Below are 11,988 nucleotides of genomic sequence, written 5' to 3'. Positions count from 1 at the left end.
AGCTTTCCAGGTCCTTGATTTTTAGGAAACCGTACCTCGACACAAACGAAAGAGAAGGGTCCATTGCGGCCTATGCACCTTCGCTTGCGGGCAGCTCTCCTTGCACTACTCACTTCGCGCCAAGGCTGCGATGGGGGCGCTGGTGACGGGTTTTTTCGCAGGGCCGCCTGGCCAGAGTCTGAGGTCTATGCTACAGGCTTCTAGAACACTGTAACCGAGCTAACCTTGCCGCCTGGAACAGAAACATGCAGAGAGCTGTAGCCGGAGAACAGTCGACGTAGCATTTGCGAATCGCATAGTTCGGCAGCTCGGAGCGGTCTCTCGTTCGCATAGCGTTTCTCAACGTGTAAAGGCCCGTCCACGTTACGGGCACGCCAACTCGTCGCGCGCCGTTTGCCGTTCGCGGGCCGCCGTGCGACGGCGGTTTTGCTCGCGAACGGCTAGACTTTCTCGCCGTAGAGAGGATGGGCCCGGGAACCATTTCTGCTGCAACCGTACGGCGAAGTTGTCAATAAGCGACCGAGGAGTGGTCACTCTGGCACCGAAGGCAGCCTCACCACCGCTGATCATTCGGCGGCGCCGATATCGTGGCTAGGCCTTTTCCGATTCACTTCAAAGCTAAAGCTGACGGTGCTTCGGAATGAATTACCGACCCTCGCAAGCCGCAATATTTTCTAACCGTTGTTGTCGCTCTTCGCAATAATTATACTAATCTCGACATGCACGAGTCGCCAGTTGTTCACCTCTGCTGGCAGAGCATGCATATGCGCGAGCAGACGACACAGCATAGTTTTACGTCACTATTTTTTATGACCCACGTGACCAAGTCGTGTTGCGTTTCCTCTCCTACGACGTCATAGCATCACGCGGAGCCCAGAAACCGATACCGACATCACTCGATATAAATATGCTATTATTAAATTATTTATCGGGTATATAGGAATCCCGAGGTGTGTATCGTGCTTCCTGAAGCATTACGCAACGCTTGAATTGAAGAACGCATGAGCGGAAATTTTCATGTCTCCACCCCTTTAAAGAAAGCAAATGCACACAAGACAGATGACGATTATTGTTCTGTGACAAATATAAACCTTAAGGGTGCAACTTTTTTTAGAGTGCAGGGTAAGTACCACTACTTGTTCCTTGACGGCAAGCGGTCGACAAAACTGGTTGTCGAAAACGTCACAGAGTTGCTGCATGAACGTGTCCCAGCTGGGGAGATCGTCGTCGTATGTTCCAAAACGGACGCGACACTTGCCAGTAAAATAAGACGTTCCCCAGCACTGTAGTTAGATCTCAGCCATTCTGTTTGCTGACTCGCCAGTACATGCTGAGCCACTCATCCAAGTCAATGTGGTTCGGTCCCGCGATAACGGGGCTGTGCGAGGGCGATCAACTGGGTTGTGATCGCAGGCGTAGCCAGTGGTGACGTGTCACCACCTGGAGGCATAGCGGTAGATTCGCGGTGGCGTCTTCTGCGATGTTCCGTTGTCAGAATAACCACCCCGCAACTCCGCCAAATAAACGTTCCGTGAAAGCCCATAGCGAAACTGGTTACAGATTCTATATACAAGGATGGCAAGCACTGGCCAACATAGAAGCCAGCCAACAACAAGCTAGGCATCTCGTCATCAGATCAGCAGTGGCCGCTTATGGGTACGCCCCACTAAATCCATGGGTCAACATGATCGTCTTCTAGTAGCACGTAGTACTATTCTGGCTGCTTATTGTCACTTCCGAGTGTAAACACAGTACTTGACCTGTGATTGCGTTGTTAAGAAGCTTGACAGACTCCGCTCAGTTCGAATCGCTACAGATGAGTACAAACCTCACGCTGGTTACTGCAGTGCCCAAAGCAAAGCCCAACACATAAGAAAACAGCAGGTTGAGTTCAAATCTTGAGACCAGAAAATTTCTAAGAGCTTCCTAACGAGGAAACCGTTATAAATTCCCTCGACAATTTTGGGGAAGACTACGTGGCCATACTGCAAGTATTGCGACTACAAAGGCCACATAAAGATCAGATATCCCGCGAGGAGACGGGTCTGCGCGAAGTGCAAGAAGAATGACCATTCTGCAAAGTTTTGTCAAGACAAATTTAGTGGCCATGTCGATGAGGTGAAAGAGAAAAGTACAGAATTCCCTCCTGGTTCCCTCGAAGTTATCCCTCGGCAAGTTCTGTTCACCAATGTCACAATTTACAGCTGTCCCAATTGCGTGCCAAGATACACTCAGGAGCTCACGTCTCAGTTGTCGACGAAAGCATTCCCGTGAAGTCCGAACACCTCGAGCGAAGCAAATTGCTTGAAGGGCCGTGGCAGAGACCTAGACTTACTAGGCAAGTTTCAAACACAGAATGCCTCGAAAAATAAACATTCGATCCAGATGATTTAGTCGTCAAAAGCCTGAAGACTTGGCTCTTGGGACTATACCAGCTATCGAAGCGTTAAGCGTGGTTCGTTTTCTGAACGTCGTTACGTCGATGGGCACACAAGGACCCTCGGTTGAAGACCTTTCTGCACTTGTCATTGAAGGTCAGAGTGCACTGCCTTCTTCGGACAGTTTCCTGATCAAATGCTAGGTTCATAATGCACCGCTCGTATGCAATATTGTTAAACAAGATGGCCATACAAGCACTAAATTCTGTAGTACATTCACCTCTCCTGTAGAGATCAAGGAATGATCACCACATGCTACGATCTTCTGCTGAAGGTGGTTGTCTGATTGTTCCAAAAACCGTTAGAGGCGATGTACGGAATGCACAAGGGACAATAAATAATTGTGTGATGCCGAACCCGAGTTCCATAAGCAGTTTCGTTGCCCGTACTAAACACCGCAATTGCTGAAGGGCCAAATTCTATATATGTGCCGTGCACGGGGTGCCTCCTAGAGGGCCAATGTTCTCCTCCAAGACACGTGAATACTCATGCCCAAAAAGTTCCTGCGGACTTATTCCAGCAAGACGGCAAAGACTGCACTACACTCGTGAACTGTAGGTCCAGATCTCCAGAACTTGCTTCGCTTTCGGGATCGACACGTTCAAAATCACTCATCGGTGTAGTAAAAGAGATCTTCGCACTGCTGAGAATTTCCGAGGCGCTGATTACGGACAACAGTCCCGAGTTCATTGCAGGAAAACTTACACCGTTTGCTTCACACTATTCAAACATGTCACCAGCAGTCCGTGTAACCATCAAGCCAATGACCTGTATCTCTCTCTCTCTGTGTGTGTGTGTGTCGCTGCCGCATGACATCCCTCAACGGCGTTCTCAGTCTAGCTGAGCTCTTGATGGGATGAAAGCTGCGCAGCGCCTTGCCACTATTGCCTCAAAAGCTTTGCGTCCACTCTACTGGCCGAAAAACTTGGACGGAGGAGGACTGTCGCTATCGCCACAGGCAAAACGGGAACTCAACAGTCCACGCAGAACACATCGCTGTCGCCTATGTCACACGAACACGAAGTCGCGCTGCCAGAGTTCCAATGCACCGCGAAGGTTACTGGTCAGGCCGATGCAACTAGGTCCATTGCAGTTGATACGAAGCATCGACAACCAAGGCGGAACCACAGAGCTGTGATACACTTGCCAGCGTCACAAGAGATGCACTCGACAGAGCCTCGCCCAATGGGAAAAGAAGCATATAAGAGGCGGTGTGACAGATCCGTAATGTGCCCGTACAGATATCGATTTTCGGCATAAGAAACGCACGTTTTCACTGAAAATAAAGGCAGATGTATATTTAGGGGCGCATCTAGCGGCAAGAGCTATGTTATGCAAGCGAAAAACACGCCTGTAGCGGAGACGGCTTGAAGCATTATAGAGAAGCAAACGTTCCCTTTGTGCACCTGCAGCCGACGTGTGCGCTTCCATCACGGGATGCATCCGGCATCCTAGAGTGAACGCAGCACCGTTCTGCGTAATCAAACAAGAAATGACGACTACCAACATTTATTTATTTAATATACTCTCAATGCCTGATGGCGTTACAGAGAGGAGTGGTGAATCATTATACAATGTTAGATATAGCAGCTTGAAAGGACGAAGGAACCGGATTGCTGCCGACCGAGGCAGGGAGGCGGTTCCATTCGGATGCTGTCTTGGGCAGAAATGAATTGAAGAAAAGGTTTGTGCGGCAACTTGGTACTTGTATCTTGACGTTGTGGCCGATTTGACATTAAATATATGGGGGGATATAAAAAGGTCATTTTTTTTAATTCTCGTTTAGTATAGCATATATTATGAAAGAGTGATAACCGGGCGATTTTTCTTCTTGATGATAAGTCTGGCAGATGAAGGCCAGATTTGATGGCGGAAACACTGGCACTGTGGGAATAATTGCATGCAATGAAACGTGCAGAGCGGCTCTGAATAGCTTCAAGTAAGTATGTTAGCTGTGCTGTAGAGAGATCCCAAATTGATGAATACTCTAGTTTAGACCTTACTTTATTTATTCTTATTTATTTATTTATGTATTTATTTATTTATTTATTTGGAAGAGCTTGAAGTCCAAATTCATTACGGAAATGAGTGGGTTAAACATGAAAATGGCCGAAAAAATAATAAGAAAATGCAGTACACCTCAAATTTATTGTGTGATCCATGAGTAAACGTGATGCTTCAGCAATGGTTAGGCAGAGAAACCAAACGACTACGTAAAAACAATGGAATATACAAGATACCTATCAATCACAAGGTCCTACGGAAGCAATGAAACTTTTGAGCAGCGTGAAAAGGAATGGCGAACAAATAGGAGTTTTACGTACTGAATATTACATATAAATGCCTTCCACCTTTACAGCCCGCGGGCCTGTTGTGCTTCAAGAAAACGTATTGCTGACGAGGCTAATTAGCACGACAAATCCACAATGCACACATATAGCGAAGACAAAGACTTCATGTGCGTTGTCTTCTTGTTGCGCTAATTTTACTCATCAGATATGCCAGACCACCTACCGCAACAAATTATTATTCTTGAGTAAACGTACGTTTGGATGGAACGAGAAATTTCTGGAAGCTTCCCCTTGACACGCCCTCCTCCGTTTATGAAAAAAGTTTGCACAACGAATCGCTGTCTAAATACACCGGTACAAATAAATCATTTCACTTGGCCCCTATTGCACCGAAATTGAAATATTTTGCACCTGAAAGAGACGTTAAAGAACACAGCGAATGCAGGCAGTGCAGCAATAAATTAGGGTATCCATATTTTTTTACAAAGGTTGGCAAAAAAAAGCTCTACGTTCTCGAAAAAACCATTAAAGCATCTATACTCCGTTACATACACAGCACTCAACGCTGTGGAAACTGCGCAAGAAGTTTGGTCAAGAAAAGTTATCACTCCGCGCGTACTGCAGTCTCTGTTCGCTTGTTCGCTCGAACGTTCGCTCGAACGCGAACGTTCGCTCGCGCGAACATGCACGTGAGGGTCCTCGCGACGGGTTGCAAATAAAAAGAGCCCAAAGCGAACGACAAAATAAAAATGATCTAAAACAACCCATTAACTGCCGTATACCACAGTGTGTCTGTTTCTAAGAATTTAAAGTTGTTTCGTTCGATACTGGTCGTATTTAAAAAAATATCTGCGCACAACGGTGGTCAAAACACGGCGAACTTTATCGAAGTGCGAAGTAAGCCACTGCATACAGTCTCTCTAGCCTCCACAGCGTTGACTGCTATGTATGGAATGGAGTATAACTACAACTTTGAGACGAAGGGGAACCGAGGGGCTCGATTTTGTTACTCATGACCACGTAAAGCCAACAGGCAATGAAGCCAGGGAAAGCATCAGGAAATTAACATAGGTTGAAATGGAATGTAGAAAATAATGAAGAAAAACTAAAGGGAGAAAGGGCGAAAAGATAACTTGTCACCGGTGAGAGCCGAACCCACATCCTCCGCATTAGGCGTGCGTTGCACTACAATTGTGGTACGGCGACGGCTATCAATTCGTCCGGTAACTTGAGTATCATGGCCACTCCATATTTCTGTTATTGCCCCCCCCCTTATGTAATAAAACGAAACGGTTCTATGAGGGTTAATAAATTATGATGGTGATGATGATGATGGTTTGTGTCTACTAGATCTAGCCCTATAGGAGCATTACCCAGCGCCACTCAGAGCCAGGTCGGTCCTATCTGGAACATTCTTTTTTGCCCGGTGGCGTCACGTAACACGTCACCTTAGGAGAGCAGGCACACGGCTAATAAACCCTCGTATGCTAGCTAATGACATCAAGGCAGCAATATTCTTTCGTTCGCAATAGACGCTCGCAATGAATAAACGATAGAAGAAGAAGAAGGAGATTAACAAAATCGAACCCCTGTTCGATTTTGTTAATTATGTGGACGAAAAGATAACTTCCCGCCGGTGAGAGCCGAACACCAAACATCGTCAATAAGGGTGCGTCGCACTACTAATTGTGCTGCCTGTGAATGCTGAAACCACGTATAATGCGGAGCTTGTGGGTTCGACTCCCGCCGGCGACAAGTTATCTTTTCGTCCACTTTCTTTTCCCTATTCTTCATTGTTTTCTCCATTCCAATTTTAACCACAGTTAATTTCCCCGATGCTTAACACTGGCATCATTGTCTTTTGGCTTGATGTGGCCATAATTAACAAAATCGAACCCCCAGGCTCGCCTTCTTCTATCGTTTATTCATTGCGAGCGTCTCCAATCTGGCAGCCTTGACGCCATTAGGTAGCTCGCGAGTAGTTGATTAGACACGTGCCTGCATGCACTCCTAAGATTACGTGTTACGTTACGCCATCGGGCAAAGAAAGTATGTTCCACATCCGCTTACCATGGTTCTGAGTGGCACGTGCAAGCAATAATACGGCTAGATCGAGTAAACATATGTACCCTCGTTAATGGACGAATTGGTAACCATCGCCGTAGCAAAATTGGCGGTGCAAAGCATGCGTAATGCGGAGGTTGTGGGTTTGGCTTCCACCGGCGACAACTTATCTTTTCGTCCACTTTCTTTTCCGATTTATTCATCTTCTTCTACTATTCCAATTTGACCTACAGTTATTTTCCCCGATGCTTTTCTTCGCTTCATTGTCTGTTGGCGTTATCTGGTCATAGCTACAACTATGCAACTCAGCAATGATAAGTGATCTCGATACTCGGCAAACTGCAGTAATTGGGGCATCTAAATCATAACAAATTTTATGCGTTTTATAGTATACCTAGTAATAAATTACTCATACGTAAGTGAGCGAAACCTCTCTGACACCCTCGTAAACATTGCTACAGTATTACGTACGCTGTGTATTATCATATGCCATGTGAGGATCAAGAATGGCCCTGGAAAGTCCTTTCTCCATCGCTTGTCTCGGAGCCAGAAAAAGATCGGCACGCTAGAAAGCGCTGTCGCCACCGCGTTTCACGCGGCCAGTTCGCCTATCTAGCTAAAGTAACGCTGCAGCCGCTGTGCCGCTGTGGTTGCCGCTTCACCAGTCCAAGAAACCTCGTCACGTATGATGGGGGTGCTGAGTACGCCTTGACACTTCGAACTTTGAAGCAGGACTCTACCATCCAATCCCATCATGGCGGAAGGCCCGTCACCGCGTCCAATGACCTTGATTTCCGCAGTGGCCTGCTCGGCTGCATTGCGTCAGCTCTACAGTGCCATTTGCAGCGGGATCTGAGACCACGACGTGTAGGACTGGCTCGCCTCCTATGAAAGGGTGAGCAGCCACAACAAGTGGGACGATGCAATGCAACTGTACAACACGATATGCTGTGTGAGCGACGTTGCGAACTTTCTGGTACCGTAACTACGAAGCTGTCATATCAACTTTTGTGGCGTTCAAGACTCACTTCACGAAGGTTCTTGGGCGGCCTGCAGTACGCAAGCTTCCCTCCAAGCAACGTTTACAAGAATGAGCGCAGTATAGCGGTGATAAACTAACTACTTACATCGAGTACGTCAGGGATCTCTGCAAGCGTGTCGACGTGAGAATGGCATAAAGCGACAAGATCAGACAAACTATATAGGGGGTTGACGACGATGCCTTTCAGATGCTGTTGGAATATTATCCCAGCAGCGTGTCCGAAGTAGTGACCGTCTGCCAGAGCTATGATGAGTTTCGCAAGCAGCGTCTCGCACCACGAAATTCACTGGTAGGCGCTCCGTCTGGCTTCACTGTTGCAGTCGATGACTCTTCGATGATAGTGCCGATTCAACAGTTTGTTCGCGAAGAGGTGACCCGCCAACTGTCACTGGTACCTGAGAGACATGAGACGCCCTGATCTTCGTTGGCGCACACGCTGCGGCACGTCATCCAGGATCAAGTATCTGAGTGCATTCCCCCTGCCTTTCATAACACTCCTGTGGGTGCGATAGTCAGCTATGCGCAGGTCGTCGCGACGCCCGCAACGACGACCTGTGCTGTGTTTCATGCACCCACCACAACATCACCGCCTTCCGCCTGATTATTGTCACAGTATGCCCGGTTGCGCACACAAGACAAGCGGCCAATTTCTTACTCCTGCGGAATTGCTGCCCACGGTGCTCATTCTTGCCGGCGCCGGATGCCACCTACTGCTCGCTTCTGGCAACCGACTGTCACCTACCCACCAAGAGAATTTTAACTACGTACTTCACGGGATCCATCTATAATTCTATGAGCCAATCGGACTAACCCGATTTCGCCAGTCGCCGATCGCTTTGCCCTCGCCGTTTCTCCATGTCGCCCTTGAGGCGTCGGCGTAGCACTCGTCCCCAGGAAAACTAGTCACCGCAGTGAGGGATGCAAGAACTGCATGGCCTGCTAAATCTTCAAGGCTTCCAATTTCCCCTCGTAACGTGATTGATGGGACCGTGGAATGAATACAGACATCAGCACTTGTAGACACAGGATCCGCACTTTCGGTAATGCATGCCCAACTCTCCCGCAGACTTCGGAAAGTGATGACGTCGCTTACATGTCTTTCACTATGCGCACCTAGGACGCAAGACAGCGAGCTATCAGGATCCTTGGGATGACATTTTCTTTTAAGCCATCATGCCATCATTGACTGCGCCAGCACCGAGGTTTCCCTCCTTCCTCTTTGTGACGCGCCATTTGAAGAGCAGCCTCCAACCAAACATGTCGCAGAAAACATCGACATACCTCCGCGGTCGTCTGTAATGGTCCCCTTGTCTTGCGACTCCCTATGTGACGGTAGTGTGCTTTTTATGCCGTCTGACGTCTTCACCTGTTGCCTAAATCTGCCATTCGCTATGCTTGATTTTCATGCTGGTGCCACATCCATGCGTGTTTCCTCAAAGCACTCCTGCGCCACATCCATCAACCGCAACCTTACTCTGACGCAGTGCGACTAGCTTCTACGCGTTCTTCCTCAATTTATCTCTTCATTTGATTGCCACAGTTCTCTTTTGGATCGAGGGAGTGCTGTCTCTCCTACACCATCGAAACTGGCTCTCATGTTCCTTCAAGACAGCGACCTTACCGGGTTTGTGCCACAGATAGGCGGTTTATTGATGAGCAGGTGATCGACATGCTCACTCGAGGCGTTACTCAGCCATCAAGCAGTCCATTGGTATCCGAATCGTTCTTGATAAGAAGAAAGATGATGTCATCCGATTTCGCGTCGATTACCGTCGTTCCAATGAGATCACGCGAAAGGTTGTCTATCTTTTACCGCGTATAGACGACGCGCTTGATTTGCCTACAAGGAGCCGATTTTATTTTTTGTACCTTAGATCTTCGCTCTGCATAATGTCAGTTGCCATGGCCGAGGCTGACCGCTGTAAGACCGCATTTTTCACACCCGACGGCTTGTGTGAGTTTAAAGTCATGCCGTTCCGGTTTTTTAATGCACTGCCCACATTTGAATGGAAGATGAAGACTATTTACGGGGCCTCAAGTGGCAGACATGTCTCTGCTACTTGGGCGACGTTGTGCCACCCGACTTCGGGACATCTTCAACGCTTGAGACAAGTTTTGACCTGCCTTACGCAAGCTGCCCTGTAGCTGAACTTAAAGACGTATTTTTTTAGGTGCAAAACAAATAACCATATCGAGTCATGCTGTTTCCCAGCATGGCGAATTTCCTGATCCGCTAAGCTCCCCGCCATGGCCGAATTTCCCAAGTCAACGACACTTGAGGGACTGAGCAGCTTCATAGGGCTGTGCTCTTATTTTCGCCGTTTTGTGTGAAATTTCGCTATCATTGCACCTATGACACAGCTGCAATTGCCGGCACCAATGACTTTGCCAGCTGGTCAGAAGGGTGTCACGTCGCATTTACCACCTTACATCGTCTACTTACCTCACCACCAATTTTACGTCACTTCTATCCTGATGCTCCTACGGAAATTCACACTGACACCAGCGGCATCGGTCTGGGTGAAGCGCTAGCTTAACAACAACCTGAGTTTGGCTATTACGTCGTTGCCTACGCCAGCCGAACTCTCAGCAAAACTGAAGCGAACTGACTGACTGAAAAGGAATGCTTAGCCACTGTAAGGGCTCTTGCTAAATTTCAGCCTTACCTTTACGATCGACCTTTTGACGTCGTCACATATCACCACGCGCTTTGCTGGTTGCCGACCCTCAGAGACGCATCTGGCCGCTTGGCGCGATGGGCCCTACGCCGACAGGAATACAACGTGAATGCTGTCTACCGCTCCGGGCACAAACATTCTGACGCCAACGCTTTGTGACGTTTCGTCAATTTCACTCGACGTCGATGGCGTTTGGCCCCTCACGACCGCTCTGTTACGTTTGCACATCACCTACTTGGCTTCAGAGCAGCAAAATGACACATGGATAGCCGTTGTTCTGAACCTTCTAAAGAATCGGTTCGGACCACCGGTTGTCTAGAGTGCTCCGCCGTCAAGAATCACGTTTCGCTGTTCAAGATCGATTTCTCCAGTGCCGAAATTACCAATGTTACCAATTACCAATTACCAATGATGTCGGCAAGTGGCTTCTAGTAGTCCTGCGTAAACTCGGTAGTGATATCTGCGCTTCATTTTACACCGGCCTGCAGTGTGGCCATGGCAGTGTGTCGAAGACCTACACGTGACTTCGACTTCGATTTTACTGGTTGGGCATGTATGATTACGTCAGCAAATACTTCCACTCATGCCCCGACTGCCAACATCGCAAACTGGCCCCTCATCCAGCCACTCGGTTGCCGCCACTTCCATGCCCAGTCCGTCCCTTTGACCGTGCCGGGATTGATTTATGTGGTCTTCTTCCATGTATGGCTGCTGGAAAACAATTGTGTCATAGGAGCGATCGATCGCCTGACCCGACATGCAGAAACCTCGGGTTCTTTAACGTTCACTCACTGCACGGTACAAGGGCATTTTTTGCCATTTCGGCCCCATCGAAATGCGGCCGCCGCGTCCCTGATTCTATCCCGCGATCTCGTGCATGGCAGCGCAACGGTACACCAGTTAAGCCACCACGGCGGGTCATGTGGCATTGACCCGCTTCAGCTACCCAAACAAATTCAGTTCACAGAATTGCAATATGTGTTTTCTGAGCTTAGCTACGAATACGTAAACGTTGTGCTTCAAGATTCTATCAATGTTATTCGAGTTTGGCAATCGTTTGCAATAATTGCGAATTTCAGGTCAAACTTCTGCTTCCTGCAAATGCTAGATTTTGCCTTGCTCTCTTCAGTGCATTAAATGTCATTGATATTAGTTCAGCGGTTGTGTAAAGAGAATATTTACGCTTTTCACGTGTGTTAACTTTTAGCAGAGAAAACGGAGCTGACCCGCTCTTGTACCTAGGTGACTATGACTGCGCAGCTTGGAGCACTACACTCTAAGAACAGTTTACACCCTTTGGCTTGCCCCTTCTGCCACACAACGATAATCGTCATCTGCCTTGATGCGTTTCCTTTCTTTAACGCTGCGAGCCCGGAACTTTCCAGTAACGAACGGCACGTGCGTTATCAGAAGGGGCACTCAAAAGGATGTAAACTGTTCTATGCTGATGCTGTTCTATGTTCTATGCAATGGTG

Source organism: Dermacentor andersoni, chromosome 11 (genome assembly GCF_023375885.2).
Source record: "Dermacentor andersoni chromosome 11, qqDerAnde1_hic_scaffold, whole genome shotgun sequence".
Lineage (NCBI taxonomy): Eukaryota > Metazoa > Arthropoda > Arachnida > Ixodida > Ixodidae > Dermacentor > Dermacentor andersoni.
This window is presented reverse-complemented; position numbering follows the sequence as displayed.